The sequence below is a fragment of the Epinephelus lanceolatus genome, chromosome 22, assembly GCF_041903045.1.
Source record: "Epinephelus lanceolatus isolate andai-2023 chromosome 22, ASM4190304v1, whole genome shotgun sequence".
In the NCBI taxonomy this organism is placed as follows: domain Eukaryota; kingdom Metazoa; phylum Chordata; class Actinopteri; order Perciformes; family Serranidae; genus Epinephelus; species Epinephelus lanceolatus.
Window position 1 is genome coordinate 31989809 of NC_135755.1, and position 13418 is coordinate 32003226.

Sequence of the window (13418 nt, forward strand, 5' to 3'; positions counted from 1 at the left end):
TGCACGCACGCCATTTATAGATGGTAAAACATCAGCAAGGGTGGATGGCAAATGGTAATCTGTCATTTTCCTGCACTCAACAAGCGCCATGACAAGACCCACACGCCATTTAGTTTTCAGTTAATGCACATATACTCACTGACAAATTAAAAAAAAAAAAAAAAGAGAGTTTGTCCACTGGTGCTGTTTTCCAAGGAGCTGGCTCCAGTAAAGGAGGAGCAGCGCCCTCTGCTGATGAAAGGTGAGAATAAAAAGCTTACAGCACCGGGTATTCCCAGGCGGTCTCCCATCCAAGTACTGACCCGGCCCGACCCTGCTTAGCTTCCGAGATCAGACGAGATCGGACGTATTCAGGGTGGTATGGCCGTAAGCCATGGAAGAGCATGCACGCACGCCATTTATAGATGGTAAAACATCAGCAAGGGTGGATGGCAAATGGTAATCTGTCATTTTCCTGCACTCAACAAGCACCATGACAAGACCCACACGCCATTTAGTTTTGAGTTAATGCACACATACTCATTGAGAAATTAAAAAAAACAAAAAAGGAAAAAAAAGGGAAAAAAAGGAGAGTTTGTCCACTGGTACTGTTTTCCAAGGAGCTGGCTCCAGTAAAGGAGGAGCAGCGCCCTCTGCTGATGAAAGGTGAGAATAAAAAGCTTACAGCACCGGGTATTCCCAGGCGGTCTCCCATCCAAGTACTGACCCGGCCCGACCCTGCTTAGCTTCCGAGATCGGACGAGATCGGGCGTATTCAGGGTGGTATGGCCGTAAGCCATGGAAGAGCATGCACGCACGCCATTTATAGATGGTAAAACATCAGCAAGGGTGGATGGCAAATGGTAATCTGTCATTTTCCTGCACTCAACAAGCGCCATGACAAGACCCACACGCCATTTAGTTTTCAGTTAATGCACATATACTCACTGACAAATTAAAAAAAAAAAAAAAAGAAAAAAAAAAAGACAGTTTGTCCACTGGTGCTGTTTTCCAAGGAGCTGGCTCCAGTAAAGGAGGAGCAGCGCCCTCTGCTGATGAAAGGTGAGAATAAAAAGCTTACAGCACCGGGTATTCCCAGGCGGTCTCCCATGCAAGTACTGACCCGGCCCGACCCTGCTTAGCTTCCGAGATCGGACGAGATCGGGCGTATTCAGGGTGGTATGGCCGTAAGCCATGGAAGAGCATGCACGCACGCCATTTATAGATGGTAAAACATCAGCAAGGGTGGATGGCAAATGGTAATCTGTCATTTTACTGCACTCAACAAGCGCCATGACAAGACCCACACGCCATTTAGTTTTCAGTTAATGCACATATACTCACTGACAAATTAAAAAAAAAAAAAAAAGAGAGTTTGTCCACTGGTGCTGTTTTCCAAGGAGCTGGCTCCAGTAAAGGAGGAGCAGCGCCCTCTGCTGATGAAAGGTGAGAATAAAAAGCTTACAGCACCGGGTATTCCCAGGCGGTCTCCCATCCAAGTACTGACCCGGCCCGACCCTGCTTAGCTTCCGAGATCGGACGAGATCGGGCGTATTCAGGGTGGTATGGCCGTAAGCCATGGAAGAGCATGCACGCACGCCATTTATAGATGGTAAAACATCAGCAAGGGTGGATGGCAAATGGTAATCTGTCATTTTCCTGCACTCAATAAGCGCCATGACAAGACCCACACGCCATTTAGTTTTCAGTTAATGCACATATACTCACTGACAAATTAAAAAAAAAAAAAAAAAGAGAGTTTGTCCACTGGTGCTGTTTTCCAAGGAGCTGGCTCCAGTAAAGGAGGAGCAGCGCCCTCTGCTGATGAAAGGTGAGAATAAAAAGCTTACAGCACCGGGTATTCCCAGGCGGTCTCCCATCCAAGTACTGACCCGGCCCGACCCTGCTTAGCTTCCGAGATCGGACGAGATCGGGCGTATTCAGGGTGGTATGGCCGTAAGCCATGGAAGAGCATGCACGCACGCCATTTATAGATGGTAAAACATCAGCAAGGGTGGATGGCAAATGGTAATCTGTCATTTTCCTGCACTCAACAAGCGCCATGACAAGACCCACACGCCATTTAGTTTTCAGTTAATGCACATATACTCACTGACAAATTAAAAAAAAAAAAAAAAGAGAGTTTGTCCACTGGTGCTGTTTTCCAAGGAGCTGGCTCCAGTAAAGGAGGAGCAGCGCCCTCTGCTGATGAAAGGTGAGAATAAAAAGCTTACAGCACCGGGTATTCCCAGGCGGTCTCCCATCCAAGTACTGACCCGGCCCGACCCTGCTTAGCTTCCGAGATCGGACGAGATCGGGCGTATTCAGGGTGGTATGGCCGTAAGCCATGGAAGAGCATGCACGCACGCCATTTATAGATGGTAAAACATCAGCAAGGGTGGATGGCAAATGGTAATCTGTCATTTTCCTGCACTCAACAAGCGCCATGACAAGACCCACACGCCATTTATTTTTCAGTTAATGCACATATACTCACTGACAAATTAAAAAAAAAAAAAAAAGAAAAAAAAAAAGACAGTTTGTCCACTGGTGCTGTTTTCCAAGGAGCTGGCTCCAGTAAAGGAGGAGCAGCGCCCTCTGCTGATGAAAGGTGAGAATAAAAAGCTTACAGCACCGGGTATTCCCAGGCGGTCTCCCATGCAAGTACTGACCCGGCCCGACCCTGCTTAGCTTCCGAGATCGGACGAGATCGGGCGTATTCAGGGTGGTATGGCCGTAAGCCATGGAAGAGCATGCACGCACGCCATTTATAGATGGTAAAACATCAGCAAGGGTGGATGGCAAATGGTAATCTGTCATTTTACTGCACTCAACAAGCGCCATGACAAGACCCACACGCCATTTAGTTTTGAGTTAATGCACATATACTCATTGAGAAATTAAAAAAAAACAAAAAAGGAAAAAAAAGGGAAAAAAAGGAGAGTTTGTCCACTGGTGCTGTTTTCCAAGGAGTTGGCTCCAGTAAAGGAGGAGCAGCGCCCTCTGCTGATGAAAGGTGAGAATAAAAAGCTTACAGCACCGGGTATTCCCAGGCGGTCTCCCATCCAAGTACTGACCCGGCCCGACCCTGCTTAGCTTCCGAGATCGGACGAGATCGGGCGTATTCAGGGTGGTATGGCCGTAAGCCATGGAAGGGCATGCACGCACGCCATTTATAGATGGTAAAACATCAGCAAGGGTGGATGGCAAATGGTAATCTGTCATTTTCCTGCACTCAACAAGCGCCATGACAAGACCCACACGCCATTTAGTTTTCAGTTAATGCACATATACTCACTGACAAATTAAAACAAAAAAAAAAAAAGAGAGTTTGTCCACTGGTGCTGTTTTCCAAGGAGCTGGCTCCAGTAAAGGAGGAGCAGCGCCCTCTGCTGATGAAAGGTGAGAATAAAAAGCTTACAGCACCGGGTATTCCCAGGCGGTCTCCCATCCAAGTACTGACCCGGCCCGACCCTGCTTAGCTTCCGAGATCGGACGAGATCGGGCGTATTCAGGGTGGTATGGCCGTAAGCCATGGAAGAGCATGCACGCACGCCATTTATAGATGGTAAAACATCAGCAAGGGTGGATGGCAAATGGTAATCTGTCATTTTCCTGCACTCAACAAGCACCATGACAAGACCCACACGCCATTTAGTTTTGAGTTAATGCACATATACTCATTGAGAAATTAAAAAAAACAAAAAAGGAAAAAAAAGGGAAAAAAAGAGAGTTTGTCCACTGGTGCTGTTTTCCAAGGAGCTGGCTCCAGTAAAGGAGGAGCAGCGCCCTCTGCTGATGAAAGGTGAGAATAAAAAGCTTACAGCACCGGGTATTCCCAGGCGGTCTCCCATCCAAGTACTGACCCGGCCCGACCCTGCTTAGCTTCCGAGATCGGACGAGATCGGACGTATTCAGGGTGGTATGGCCGTAAGCCATGGAAGAGCATGCACGCACGCCATTTATAGATGGTAAAACATCAGCAAGGGTGGATGGCAAATGGTAATCTGTCATTTTCCTGCACTCAACAAGCGCCATGACAAGACCCACACGCCATTTAGTTTTGAGTTAATGCACATATACTCACTGACAAATTAAAAAAAAAAAAAAAAAGGGAAAAAAAGGAGAGTTTGTCCACTGGTGCTGTTTTCCAAGGAGCTGGCTCCAGTAAAGGAGGAGCAGCGCCCTCTGCTGATGAAAGGTGAGAATAAAAAGCTTACAGCACCAGGTATTCCCAGGCGGTCTCCCATCCAAGTACTGACCCGGCCCGACCCTGCTTAGCTTCCGAGATCGGACGAGATCGGGCGTATTCAGGGTGGTATGGCCGTAAGCCATGGAAGAGCATGCACGCACGCCATTTATAGATGGTAAAACATCAGCAAGGGTGGATGGCAAATGGTAATCTGTCATTTTCCTGCACTCAACAAGCGCCATGACAAGACCCACACGCCATTTAGTTTTGAGTTAATGCACATATACTCACTGACAAATTAAAAAAAAAAAAAAAAAGGGAAAAAAAGGAGAGTTTGTCCACTGGTGCTGTTTTCCAAGGAGCTGGCTCCAGTAAAGGAGGAGCAGCGCCCTCTGCTGATGAAAGGTGAGAATAAAAAGCTTACAGCACCAGGTATTCCCAGGCGGTCTCCCATCCAAGTACTGACCCGGCCCGACCCTGCTTAGCTTCCGAGATCGGACGAGATCGGGCGTATTCAGGGTGGTATGGCCGTAAGCCATGGAAGAGCATGCACGCACGCCATTTATAGATGGTAAAACATCAGCAAGGGTGGATGGCAAATGGTAATCTGTCATTTTCCTGCACTCAACAAGCGCCATGACAAGACCCACACGCCATTTACTTTTCAGTTAATGCACATATACTCACTGACAAATTAAAAAAAAAAAAAAAAGAGAGTTTGTCCACTGGTGCTGTTTTCCAAGGAGCTGGCTCCAGTAAAGGAGGAGCAGCGCCCTCTGCTGATGAAAGGTGAGAATAAAAAGCTTACAGCACCGGGTATTCCCAGGCGGTCTCCCATCCAAGTACTGACCCGGCCCGACCCTGCTTAGCTTCCGAGATCGGACGAGATCGGGCGTATTCAGGGTGGTATGGCCGTAAGCCATGGAAGAGCATGCACGCACGCCATTTATAGATGGTAAAACATCAGCAAGGGTGGATGGCAAATGGTAATCTGTCATTTTCCTGCACTCAACAAGCGCCATGACAAGACCCACACGCCATTTAGTTTTCAGTTAATGCACATATACTCACTGACAAATTAAAAAAAAAAAAAAAAGAGAGTTTGTCCACTGGTGCTGTTTTCCAAGGAGCTGGCTCCAGTAAAGGAGGAGCAGCGCCCTCTGCTGATGAAAGGTGAGAATAAAAAGCTTACAGCACCGGGTATTCCCAGGCGGTCTCCCATCCAAGTACTGACCCGGCCCGACCCTGCTTAGCTTCCGAGATCGGACGAGATCGGGCGTATTCAGGGTGGTATGGCTGTAAGCCATGGAAGAGCATGCACGCACGCCATTTATAGATGGTAAAACATCAGCAAGGGTGGATGGCAAATGGTAATCTGTCATTTTACTGCACTCAACAAGCGCCATGACAAGACCCACACGCCATTTAGTTTTCAGTTAATGCACATATACTCACTGACAAATTAAAACAAAAAAAAGAAAGAGAGTTTGTCCACTGGTGCTGTTTTCCAAGGAGCTGGCTCCAGTAAAGGAGGAGCAGCGCCCTCTGCTGATGAAAGGTGAGAATAAAAAGCTTACAGCACCAGGTATTCCCAGGCGGTCTCCCATCCAAGTACTGACCCGGCCCGACCCTGCTTAGCTTCCGAGATCGGACGAGATCGGGCGTATTCAGGGTGGTATGGCCGTAAGCCATGGAAGAGCATGCACGCACGCCATTTATAGATGGTAAAACATCAGCAAGGGTGGATGGCAAATGGTAATCTGTCATTTTCCTGCACTCAACAAGCACCATGACAAGACCCACACGCCATTTAGTTTTGAGTTAATGCACATATACTCATTGAGAAATTAAAAAAAACAAAAAAGGAAAAAAAAGGGAAAAAAAGGAGAGTTTGTCCACTGGTGCTGTTTTCCAAGGAGCTGGCTCCAGTAAAGGAGGAGCAGCGCCCTCTGCTGATGAAAGGTGAGAATAAAAAGCTTACAGCACCGGGTATTCCCAGGCGGTCTCCCATCCAAGTACTGACCCGGCCCGACCCTGCTTAGCTTCCGAGATCAGACGAGATCGGGCGTATTCAGGGTGGTATGGCCGTAAGCCATGGAAGAGCATGCACGCACGCCATTTATAGATGGTAAAACATCAGCAAGGGTGGATGGCAAATGGTAATCTGTCATTTTCCTGCACTCAACAAGCGCCATGACAAGACCCACACGCCATTTACTTTTCAGTTAATGCACATATACTCACTGACAAATTAAAAAAAAAAAAAAAAGAGAGTTTGTCCACTGGTGCTGTTTTCCAAGGAGCTGGCTCCAGTAAAGGAGGAGCAGCGCCCTCTGCTGATGAAAGGTGAGAATAAAAAGCTTACAGCACCGGGTATTCCCAGGCGGTCTCCCATCCAAGTACTGACCCGGCCCGACCCTGCTTAGCTTCCGAGATCGGACGAGATCGGGCGTATTCAGGGTGGTATGGCCGTAAGCCATGGAAGAGCATGCACGCACGCCATTTATAGATGGTAAAACATCAGCAAGGGTGGATGGCAAATGGTAATCTGTCATTTTCCTGCACTCAACAAGCGCCATGACAAGACCCACACGCCATTTAGTTTTCAGTTAATGCACATATACTCACTGACAAATTAAAAAAAAAAAAAAAAGAGAGTTTGTCCACTGGTGCTGTTTTCCAAGGAGCTGGCTCCAGTAAAGGAGGAGCAGCGCCCTCTGCTGATGAAAGGTGAGAATAAAAAGCTTACAGCACCGGGTATTCCCAGGCGGTCTCCCATCCAAGTACTGACCCGGCCCGACCCTGCTTAGCTTCCGAGATCGGACGAGATCGGGCGTATTCAGGGTGGTATGGCTGTAAGCCATGGAAGAGCATGCACGCACGCCATTTATAGATGGTAAAACATCAGCAAGGGTGGATGGCAAATGGTAATCTGTCATTTTACTGCACTCAACAAGCGCCATGACAAGACCCACACGCCATTTAGTTTTCAGTTAATGCACATATACTCACTGACAAATTAAAACAAAAAAAAGAAAGAGAGTTTGTCCACTGGTGCTGTTTTCCAAGGAGCTGGCTCCAGTAAAGGAGGAGCAGCGCCCTCTGCTGATGAAAGGTGAGAATAAAAAGCTTACAGCACCAGGTATTCCCAGGCGGTCTCCCATCCAAGTACTGACCCGGCCCGACCCTGCTTAGCTTCCGAGATCGGACGAGATCGGGCGTATTCAGGGTGGTATGGCCGTAAGCCATGGAAGAGCATGCACGCACGCCATTTATAGATGGTAAAACATCAGCAAGGGTGGATGGCAAATGGTAATCTGTCATTTTCCTGCACTCAACAAGCACCATGACAAGACCCACACGCCATTTAGTTTTGAGTTAATGCACATATACTCATTGAGAAATTAAAAAAAACAAAAAAGGAAAAAAAAGGGAAAAAAAGGAGAGTTTGTCCACTGGTGCTGTTTTCCAAGGAGCTGGCTCCAGTAAAGGAGGAGCAGCGCCCTCTGCTGATGAAAGGTGAGAATAAAAAGCTTACAGCACCGGGTATTCCCAGGCGGTCTCCCATCCAAGTACTGACCCGGCCCGACCCTGCTTAGCTTCCGAGATCGGACGAGATCGGGCGTATTCAGGGTGGTATGGCCGTAAGCCATGGAAGAGCATGCACGCACGCCATTTATAGATGGTAAAACATCAGCAAGGGTGGATGGCAAATGGTAATCTGTCATTTTCCTGCACTCAACAAGCGCCATTACAAGACCCACACGCCATTTAGTTTTCAGTTAATGCACATATACTCACTGACAAATTAAAAAAAAAAAAAAAAGAGAGTTTGTCCACTGGTGCTGTTTTCCAAGGAGCTGGCTCCAGTAAAGGAGGAGCAGCGCCCTCTGCTGATGAAAGGTGAGAATAAAAAGCTTACAGCACCGGGTATTCCCAGGCCGTCTCCCATCCAAGTACTGACCCGGCCCGACCCTGCTTAGCTTCCGAGATCAGACGAGATCGGGCGTATTCAGGGTGGTATGGCCGTAAGCCATGGAAGAGCATGCACGCACGCCATTTATAGATGGTAAAACATCAGCAAGGGTGGATGGCAAATGGTAATCTGTCATTTTCCTGCACTCAACAAGCACCATGACAAGACCCACACGCCATTTAGTTTTGAGTTAATGCACATATACTCATTGAGAAATTAAAAAAAACAAAAAAGGAAAAAAAAGGGAAAAAAAGGAGAGTTTGTCCACTGGTGCTGTTTTCCAAGGAGCTGGCTCCAGTAAAGGAGGAGCAGCGCCCTCTGCTGATGAAAGGTGAGAATAAAAAGCTTACAGCACCGGGTATTCCCAGGCGGTCTCCCATCCAAGTACTGACCCGGCCCGACCCTGCTTAGCTTCCGAGATCGGACGAGATCGGGCGTATTCAGGGTGGTATGGCCGTAAGCCATGGAAGAGCATGCACGCACGCCATTTATAGATGGTAAAACATCAGCAAGGGTGGATGGCAAATGGTAATCTGTCATTTTCCTGCACTCAACAAGCGCCATTACAAGACCCACACGCCATTTAGTTTTCAGTTAATGCACATATACTCACTGACAAATTAAAAAAAAAAAAAAAGAGAGTTTGTCCACTGGTGCTGTTTTCCAAGGAGCTGGCTCCAGTAAAGGAGGAGCAGCGCCCTCTGCTGATGAAAGGTGAGAATAAAAAGCTTACAGCACCGGGTATTCCCAGGCCGTCTCCCATCCAAGTACTGACCCGGCCCGACCCTGCTTAGCTTCCGAGATCAGACGAGATCGGGCGTATTCAGGGTGGTATGGCCGTAAGCCATGGAAGAGCATGCACGCACGCCATTTATAGATGGTAAAACATCAGCAAGGGTGGATGGCAAATGGTAATCTGTCATTTTCCTGCACTCAACAAGCACCATGACAAGACCCACACGCCATTTAGTTTTGAGTTAATGCACACATACTCATTGAGTAATTAAAAAAAACAAAAAAGGAAAAAAAAGGGAAAAAAAGGAGAGTTTGTCCACTGGTACTGTTTTCCAAGGAGCTGGCTCCAGTAAAGGAGGAGCAGCGCCCTCTGCTGATGAAAGGTGAGAATAAAAAGCTTACAGCACCGGGTATTCCCAGGCGGTCTCCCATCCAAGTACTGACCCGGCCCGATCCTGCTTAGCTTCCGAGATCGGACGAGATCGGGCGTATTCAGGGTGGTATGGCCGTAAGCCATGGAAGAGCATGCACGCACGCCATTTATAGATGGTAAAACATCAGCAAGGGTGGATGGCAAATGGTAATCTGTCATTTTCCTGCACTCAACAAGCGCCATGACAAGACCCACACGCCATTTATTTTTCAGTTAATGCACATATACTCACTGACAAATTAAAAAAAAAAAAAAAAGAAAAAAAAAAAGACAGTTTGTCCACTGGTGCTGTTTTCCAAGGAGCTGGCTCCAGTAAAGGAGGAGCAGCGCCCTCTGCTGATGAAAGGTGAGAATAAAAAGCTTACAGCACCGGGTATTCCCAGGCGGTCTCCCATGCAAGTACTGACCCGGCCCGACCCTGCTTAGCTTCCGAGATCGGACGAGATCGGGCGTATTCAGGGTGGTATGGCCGTAAGCCATGGAAGAGCATGCACGCACGCCATTTATAGATGGTAAAACATCAGCAAGGGTGGATGGCAAATGGTAATCTGTTATTTTCCTGCACTCAACAAGCGCCATGACAAGACCCACACGCCATTTAGTTTTCAGTTAATGCACATATACTCACTGACAAATTAAAAAAAAAAAAAAAGAGAGTTTGTCCACTGGTGCTGTTTTCCAAGGAGCTGGCTCCAGTAAAGGAGGAGCAGCGCCCTTTGCTGATGAAAGGTGAGAATAAAAAGCTTACAGCACCGGGTATTCCCAGGCGGTCTCCCATCCAAGTATTGACCCGGCCCAACCCTGCTTAGCTTCCGAGATCGGACGAGATCGGGCGTATTCAGGGTGGTATGGCCGTAAGCAATGGAAGAGCATGCACGTACGCCATTTATAGATGGTAAAACAGCAGCAAGGGTGGATGGCAAATGGTAATCTGTCATTTTCCTGCACTCAACAAGCACCATGACAAGACCCACATGCCATTTAGTTTTGAGTTAATGCACACATACTCATTGAGAAATTAAAAAAAACAAAAAAGGAAAAAAAAGGGAAAAAAAGGAGAGTTTGTCCACTGGTGCTGTTTTCCAAGGAGTTGGCTCCAGTAAAGGAGGAGCAGCGCCCTCTGCTGATGAAAGGTGAGAATAAAAAGCTTACAGCACCGGGTATTCCCAGGCGGTCTCCCATCCAAGTACTGACCCGGTCCGTCCCTGCTTAGCTTCCGAGATCGGACGAGATCGGACGTATTCAGGGTGGTATGGCCGTAAGCCATGGAAGGGCATGCACGCACGCCATTTATAGATGGTAAAACATCAGCAAGGGTGGATGGCAAATGGTAATCTGTCATTTTCCTGCACTCAACAAGCGCCATGACAAGACCCACACGCCATTTAGTTTTCAGTTAATGCACATATACTCACTGACAAATTAAAACAAAAAAAAAAAGAGAGTTTGTCCACTGGTGCTGTTTTCCAAGGAGCTGGCTCCAGTAAAGGAGGAGCAGCGCCCTCTGCTGATGAAAGGTGAGAATAAAAAGCTTACAGCACCGGGTATTCCCAGGCGGTCTCCCATCAAAGTACTGACCCGGCCCGACCCTGCTTAGCTTCCGAGATCGGACGAGATCGGGCGTATTCAGGGTGGTATGGCCGTAAGCCATGGAAGAGCATGCACACACGCCATTTATAGATGGTAAAACATCAGCAAGGGTGGATGGCAAATGGTAATCTGTCATTTTCCTGCACTCAACAAGCACCATGACAAGACCCACACGCCATTTAGTTTTGAGTTAATGCACATATACTCATTGAGAAATTAAAAAAAACAAAAAAGGAAAAAAAAGGGAAAAAAAGGAGAGTTTGTCCACTGGTGCTGTTTTCCAAGGAGCTGGCTCCAGTAAAGGAGGAGCAGCGCCCTCTGCTGATGAAAGGTGAGAATAAAAAGCTTACAGCACCGGGTATTCCCAGGCGGTCTCCCATCCAAGTACTGACCCGGCCCGACCCTGCTTAGCTTCCGAGATCGGACGAGATCGGGCGTATTCAGGGTGGTATGGCCGTAAGCCATGGAAGAGCATGCACGCACGCCATTTATAGATGGTAAAACATCAGCAAGGGTGGATGGTAAATGGTAATCTGTCATTTTCCTGCACTCAACAAGCGCCATGACAAGACCCACACGCCATTTATTTTTCAGTTAATGCACATATACTCACTGACAAATTAAAACAAAAAAAAAAAGAGTTTGTCCACTGGTGCTGTTTTCCAAGGAGCTGGCTCCAGTAAAGGAGGAGCAGCGCCCTCTGCTGATGAAAGGTGAGAATAAAAAGCTTACAGCACCGGGTATTCCCAGGCGGTCTCCCATCCAAGTACTGACCCGGCCCGACCCTGCTTAGCTTCCGAGATCGGACGAGATCGGGCGTATTCAGGGTGGTATGGCCGTAAGCCATGGAAGAGCATGCACGCACGCCATTTATAGATGGTAAAACATCAGCAAGGGTGGATGGCAAATGGTAATCTGTCATTTTCCTGCACTCAACAAGCACCATGACAAGACCCACACGCCATTTAGTTTTGAGTTAATGCACATATACTTATTGAGAAATTAAAAAAAACAAAAAAGGAAAAAAAAGGGAAAAAAAGGAGAGTTTGTCCACTGGTGCTGTTTTCCAAGGAGCTGGCTCCAGTAAAGGAGGAGCAGCGCCCTCTGCTGATGAAAGGTGAGAATAAAAAGCTTACAGCACCGGGTATTCCCAGGCGGTCTCCCATCCAAGTACTGACCCGGCCCGACCCTGCTTAGCTTCCGAGATCGGGCGTATTCAGGGTGGTATGGCCGTAAGCCATGGAAGAGCATGCACGCACGCCATTTATAGATGGTAAAACATCAGCAAGGGTGGATGGCAAATGGTAATCTGTCATTTTCCTGCACTCAACAAGCACCATGACAAGACCCACACGCCATTTAGTTTTGAGTTAATGCACACATACTCATTGAGAAATTAAAAAAAACAAAAAAGGAAAAAAAAGGGAAAAAAAGGAGAGTTTGTCCACTGGTACTGTTTTCCAAGGAGCTGGCTCCAGTAAAGGAGGAGCAGCGCCCTCTGCTGATGAAAGGTGAGAATAAAAAGCTTACAGCACCGGGTATTCCCAGGCGGTCTCCCATCCAAGTACTGACCCGGCCCGACCCTGCTTAGCTTCCGAGATCGGACGAGATCGGGCGTATTCAGGGTGGTATGGCCGTAAGCCATGGAAGAGCATGCACGCACGCCATTTATAGATGGTAAAACATCAGCAAGGGTGGATGGCAAATGGTAATCTGTCATTTTCCTGCACTCAACAAGCGCCATGACAAGACCCACACGCCATTTAGTTTTGAGTTAATGCACATATACTCACTGACAAATTAAAACAAAAAAAAAAAGAGAGTTTGTCCACTGGTGCTGTTTTCCAAGGAGCTGGCTCCAGTAAAGGAGGAGCAGCGCCCTCTGCTGATGAAAGGTGAGAATAAAAAGCTTACAGCACCGGGTATTCCCAGGCGGTCTCCCATCCAAGTACTGACCCGGCCCGACCCTGCTTAGCTTCCGAGATCGGACGAGATCGGGCGTATTCAGGGTGGTATGGCCGTAAGCCATGGAAGAGCATGCACGCACGCCATTTATAGATGGTAAAACATCAGCAAGGGTGGATGGCAAATGGTAATCTGTCATTTTACTGCACTCAACAAGCGCCATGACAAGACCCACACGCCATTTAGTTTTCAGTTAATGCACATATACTCACTGACAAATTAAAACAAAAAAAAAAAGAGAGTTTGTCCACTGGTGCTGTTTTCCAAGGAGCTGGCTCCAGTAAAGGAGGAGCAGCGCCCTCTGCTGATGAAAGGTGAGAATAAAAAGCTTACAGCACCGGGTATTCCCAGGCGGTCTCCCATCCAAGTACTGACCCGGCCCGACCCTGCTTAGCTTCCGAGATCGGACGAGATCGGGCGTATTCAGGGTGGTATGGCCGTAAGCCATGGAAGAGCATGCACGCACGCCATTTATAGATGGTAAAACATCAGCAAGGGTGGATGGCAAATGGTAATCTGTCATTTTCCTGCACTCAACAAGCACCATG

The 13418-nt window shown here is 47.7% G+C and overlaps 33 non-coding genes and 1 pseudogene across 33 annotated transcripts; all 34 read right to left on the bottom strand.

Annotated features, from left to right (window-relative positions):
• Positions 1-253: 253 nt before the first annotated feature.
• On the bottom strand, positions 254-372 carry LOC144461074 (5S ribosomal RNA). The gene has a single exon (XR_013489793.1). It is a non-coding gene; the product is annotated as a 5S ribosomal RNA (ribosomal RNA).
• Positions 373-657: 285 nt separating this feature from the next.
• Positions 658-776, bottom strand: LOC144461654 (5S ribosomal RNA). The gene has a single exon (XR_013490356.1). It is a non-coding gene; the product is annotated as a 5S ribosomal RNA (ribosomal RNA).
• A 277-nt stretch (positions 777-1053) lies between these two features.
• LOC144460842 (5S ribosomal RNA) lies at positions 1054-1172 on the bottom strand. The gene has a single exon (XR_013489561.1). It is a non-coding gene; the product is annotated as a 5S ribosomal RNA (ribosomal RNA).
• A 265-nt stretch (positions 1173-1437) lies between these two features.
• On the bottom strand, positions 1438-1556 carry LOC144461655 (5S ribosomal RNA). The gene has a single exon (XR_013490357.1). It is a non-coding gene; the product is annotated as a 5S ribosomal RNA (ribosomal RNA).
• Positions 1557-1822: 266 nt separating this feature from the next.
• On the bottom strand, positions 1823-1941 carry LOC144461656 (5S ribosomal RNA). Its single transcript, XR_013490358.1, has one exon. It is a non-coding gene; the product is annotated as a 5S ribosomal RNA (ribosomal RNA).
• A 265-nt stretch (positions 1942-2206) lies between these two features.
• On the bottom strand, positions 2207-2325 carry LOC144461658 (5S ribosomal RNA). The gene has a single exon (XR_013490360.1). It is a non-coding gene; the product is annotated as a 5S ribosomal RNA (ribosomal RNA).
• Positions 2326-2602: 277 nt separating this feature from the next.
• Positions 2603-2721, bottom strand: LOC144460843 (5S ribosomal RNA). Its single transcript, XR_013489562.1, has one exon. It is a non-coding gene; the product is annotated as a 5S ribosomal RNA (ribosomal RNA).
• A 286-nt stretch (positions 2722-3007) lies between these two features.
• Positions 3008-3126, bottom strand: LOC144461659 (5S ribosomal RNA). Its single transcript, XR_013490361.1, has one exon. It is a non-coding gene; the product is annotated as a 5S ribosomal RNA (ribosomal RNA).
• Positions 3127-3393: 267 nt separating this feature from the next.
• Positions 3394-3512, bottom strand: LOC144461660 (5S ribosomal RNA). The gene has a single exon (XR_013490362.1). It is a non-coding gene; the product is annotated as a 5S ribosomal RNA (ribosomal RNA).
• Positions 3513-3796: 284 nt separating this feature from the next.
• On the bottom strand, positions 3797-3915 carry LOC144461010 (5S ribosomal RNA). The gene has a single exon (XR_013489729.1). It is a non-coding gene; the product is annotated as a 5S ribosomal RNA (ribosomal RNA).
• A 277-nt stretch (positions 3916-4192) lies between these two features.
• Positions 4193-4311, bottom strand: LOC144460496 (5S ribosomal RNA). The gene has a single exon (XR_013489214.1). It is a non-coding gene; the product is annotated as a 5S ribosomal RNA (ribosomal RNA).
• A 277-nt stretch (positions 4312-4588) lies between these two features.
• Positions 4589-4707, bottom strand: LOC144460507 (5S ribosomal RNA). The gene has a single exon (XR_013489225.1). It is a non-coding gene; the product is annotated as a 5S ribosomal RNA (ribosomal RNA).
• A 265-nt stretch (positions 4708-4972) lies between these two features.
• LOC144461661 (5S ribosomal RNA) lies at positions 4973-5091 on the bottom strand. Its single transcript, XR_013490363.1, has one exon. It is a non-coding gene; the product is annotated as a 5S ribosomal RNA (ribosomal RNA).
• Positions 5092-5356: 265 nt separating this feature from the next.
• Positions 5357-5475, bottom strand: LOC144460607 (5S ribosomal RNA). Its single transcript, XR_013489325.1, has one exon. It is a non-coding gene; the product is annotated as a 5S ribosomal RNA (ribosomal RNA).
• Positions 5476-5741: 266 nt separating this feature from the next.
• On the bottom strand, positions 5742-5860 carry LOC144460518 (5S ribosomal RNA). Its single transcript, XR_013489236.1, has one exon. It is a non-coding gene; the product is annotated as a 5S ribosomal RNA (ribosomal RNA).
• A 285-nt stretch (positions 5861-6145) lies between these two features.
• LOC144460628 (5S ribosomal RNA) lies at positions 6146-6264 on the bottom strand. Its single transcript, XR_013489346.1, has one exon. It is a non-coding gene; the product is annotated as a 5S ribosomal RNA (ribosomal RNA).
• A 265-nt stretch (positions 6265-6529) lies between these two features.
• Positions 6530-6648, bottom strand: LOC144461662 (5S ribosomal RNA). Its single transcript, XR_013490364.1, has one exon. It is a non-coding gene; the product is annotated as a 5S ribosomal RNA (ribosomal RNA).
• A 265-nt stretch (positions 6649-6913) lies between these two features.
• On the bottom strand, positions 6914-7032 carry LOC144460609 (5S ribosomal RNA). Its single transcript, XR_013489327.1, has one exon. It is a non-coding gene; the product is annotated as a 5S ribosomal RNA (ribosomal RNA).
• A 266-nt stretch (positions 7033-7298) lies between these two features.
• On the bottom strand, positions 7299-7417 carry LOC144460529 (5S ribosomal RNA). Its single transcript, XR_013489247.1, has one exon. It is a non-coding gene; the product is annotated as a 5S ribosomal RNA (ribosomal RNA).
• A 285-nt stretch (positions 7418-7702) lies between these two features.
• Positions 7703-7821, bottom strand: LOC144459958 (5S ribosomal RNA). The gene has a single exon (XR_013488674.1). It is a non-coding gene; the product is annotated as a 5S ribosomal RNA (ribosomal RNA).
• A 265-nt stretch (positions 7822-8086) lies between these two features.
• Positions 8087-8205, bottom strand: LOC144461180 (5S ribosomal RNA). Its single transcript, XR_013489899.1, has one exon. It is a non-coding gene; the product is annotated as a 5S ribosomal RNA (ribosomal RNA).
• A 285-nt stretch (positions 8206-8490) lies between these two features.
• On the bottom strand, positions 8491-8609 carry LOC144459959 (5S ribosomal RNA). Its single transcript, XR_013488675.1, has one exon. It is a non-coding gene; the product is annotated as a 5S ribosomal RNA (ribosomal RNA).
• A 264-nt stretch (positions 8610-8873) lies between these two features.
• Positions 8874-8992, bottom strand: LOC144461181 (5S ribosomal RNA). Its single transcript, XR_013489900.1, has one exon. It is a non-coding gene; the product is annotated as a 5S ribosomal RNA (ribosomal RNA).
• Positions 8993-9277: 285 nt separating this feature from the next.
• On the bottom strand, positions 9278-9396 carry LOC144461071 (5S ribosomal RNA). Its single transcript, XR_013489790.1, has one exon. It is a non-coding gene; the product is annotated as a 5S ribosomal RNA (ribosomal RNA).
• Positions 9397-9673: 277 nt separating this feature from the next.
• Positions 9674-9792, bottom strand: LOC144460844 (5S ribosomal RNA). The gene has a single exon (XR_013489563.1). It is a non-coding gene; the product is annotated as a 5S ribosomal RNA (ribosomal RNA).
• Positions 9793-10056: 264 nt separating this feature from the next.
• On the bottom strand, positions 10057-10175 carry LOC144460966 (5S ribosomal RNA). Its single transcript, XR_013489685.1, has one exon. It is a non-coding gene; the product is annotated as a 5S ribosomal RNA (ribosomal RNA).
• A 285-nt stretch (positions 10176-10460) lies between these two features.
• Positions 10461-10579, bottom strand: LOC144461202 (5S ribosomal RNA). The gene has a single exon (XR_013489921.1). It is a non-coding gene; the product is annotated as a 5S ribosomal RNA (ribosomal RNA).
• A 265-nt stretch (positions 10580-10844) lies between these two features.
• On the bottom strand, positions 10845-10963 carry LOC144460683 (5S ribosomal RNA). The gene has a single exon (XR_013489402.1). It is a non-coding gene; the product is annotated as a 5S ribosomal RNA (ribosomal RNA).
• A 285-nt stretch (positions 10964-11248) lies between these two features.
• On the bottom strand, positions 11249-11367 carry LOC144459960 (5S ribosomal RNA). Its single transcript, XR_013488676.1, has one exon. It is a non-coding gene; the product is annotated as a 5S ribosomal RNA (ribosomal RNA).
• Positions 11368-11630: 263 nt separating this feature from the next.
• On the bottom strand, positions 11631-11749 carry LOC144459961 (5S ribosomal RNA). Its single transcript, XR_013488677.1, has one exon. It is a non-coding gene; the product is annotated as a 5S ribosomal RNA (ribosomal RNA).
• A 285-nt stretch (positions 11750-12034) lies between these two features.
• On the bottom strand, positions 12035-12143 carry LOC144461279 (5S ribosomal RNA; annotated as a pseudogene).
• Positions 12144-12428: 285 nt separating this feature from the next.
• Positions 12429-12547, bottom strand: LOC144459962 (5S ribosomal RNA). Its single transcript, XR_013488678.1, has one exon. It is a non-coding gene; the product is annotated as a 5S ribosomal RNA (ribosomal RNA).
• A 265-nt stretch (positions 12548-12812) lies between these two features.
• Positions 12813-12931, bottom strand: LOC144459964 (5S ribosomal RNA). The gene has a single exon (XR_013488680.1). It is a non-coding gene; the product is annotated as a 5S ribosomal RNA (ribosomal RNA).
• A 265-nt stretch (positions 12932-13196) lies between these two features.
• Positions 13197-13315, bottom strand: LOC144459965 (5S ribosomal RNA). Its single transcript, XR_013488681.1, has one exon. It is a non-coding gene; the product is annotated as a 5S ribosomal RNA (ribosomal RNA).
• Positions 13316-13418: the final 103 nt, after the last annotated feature.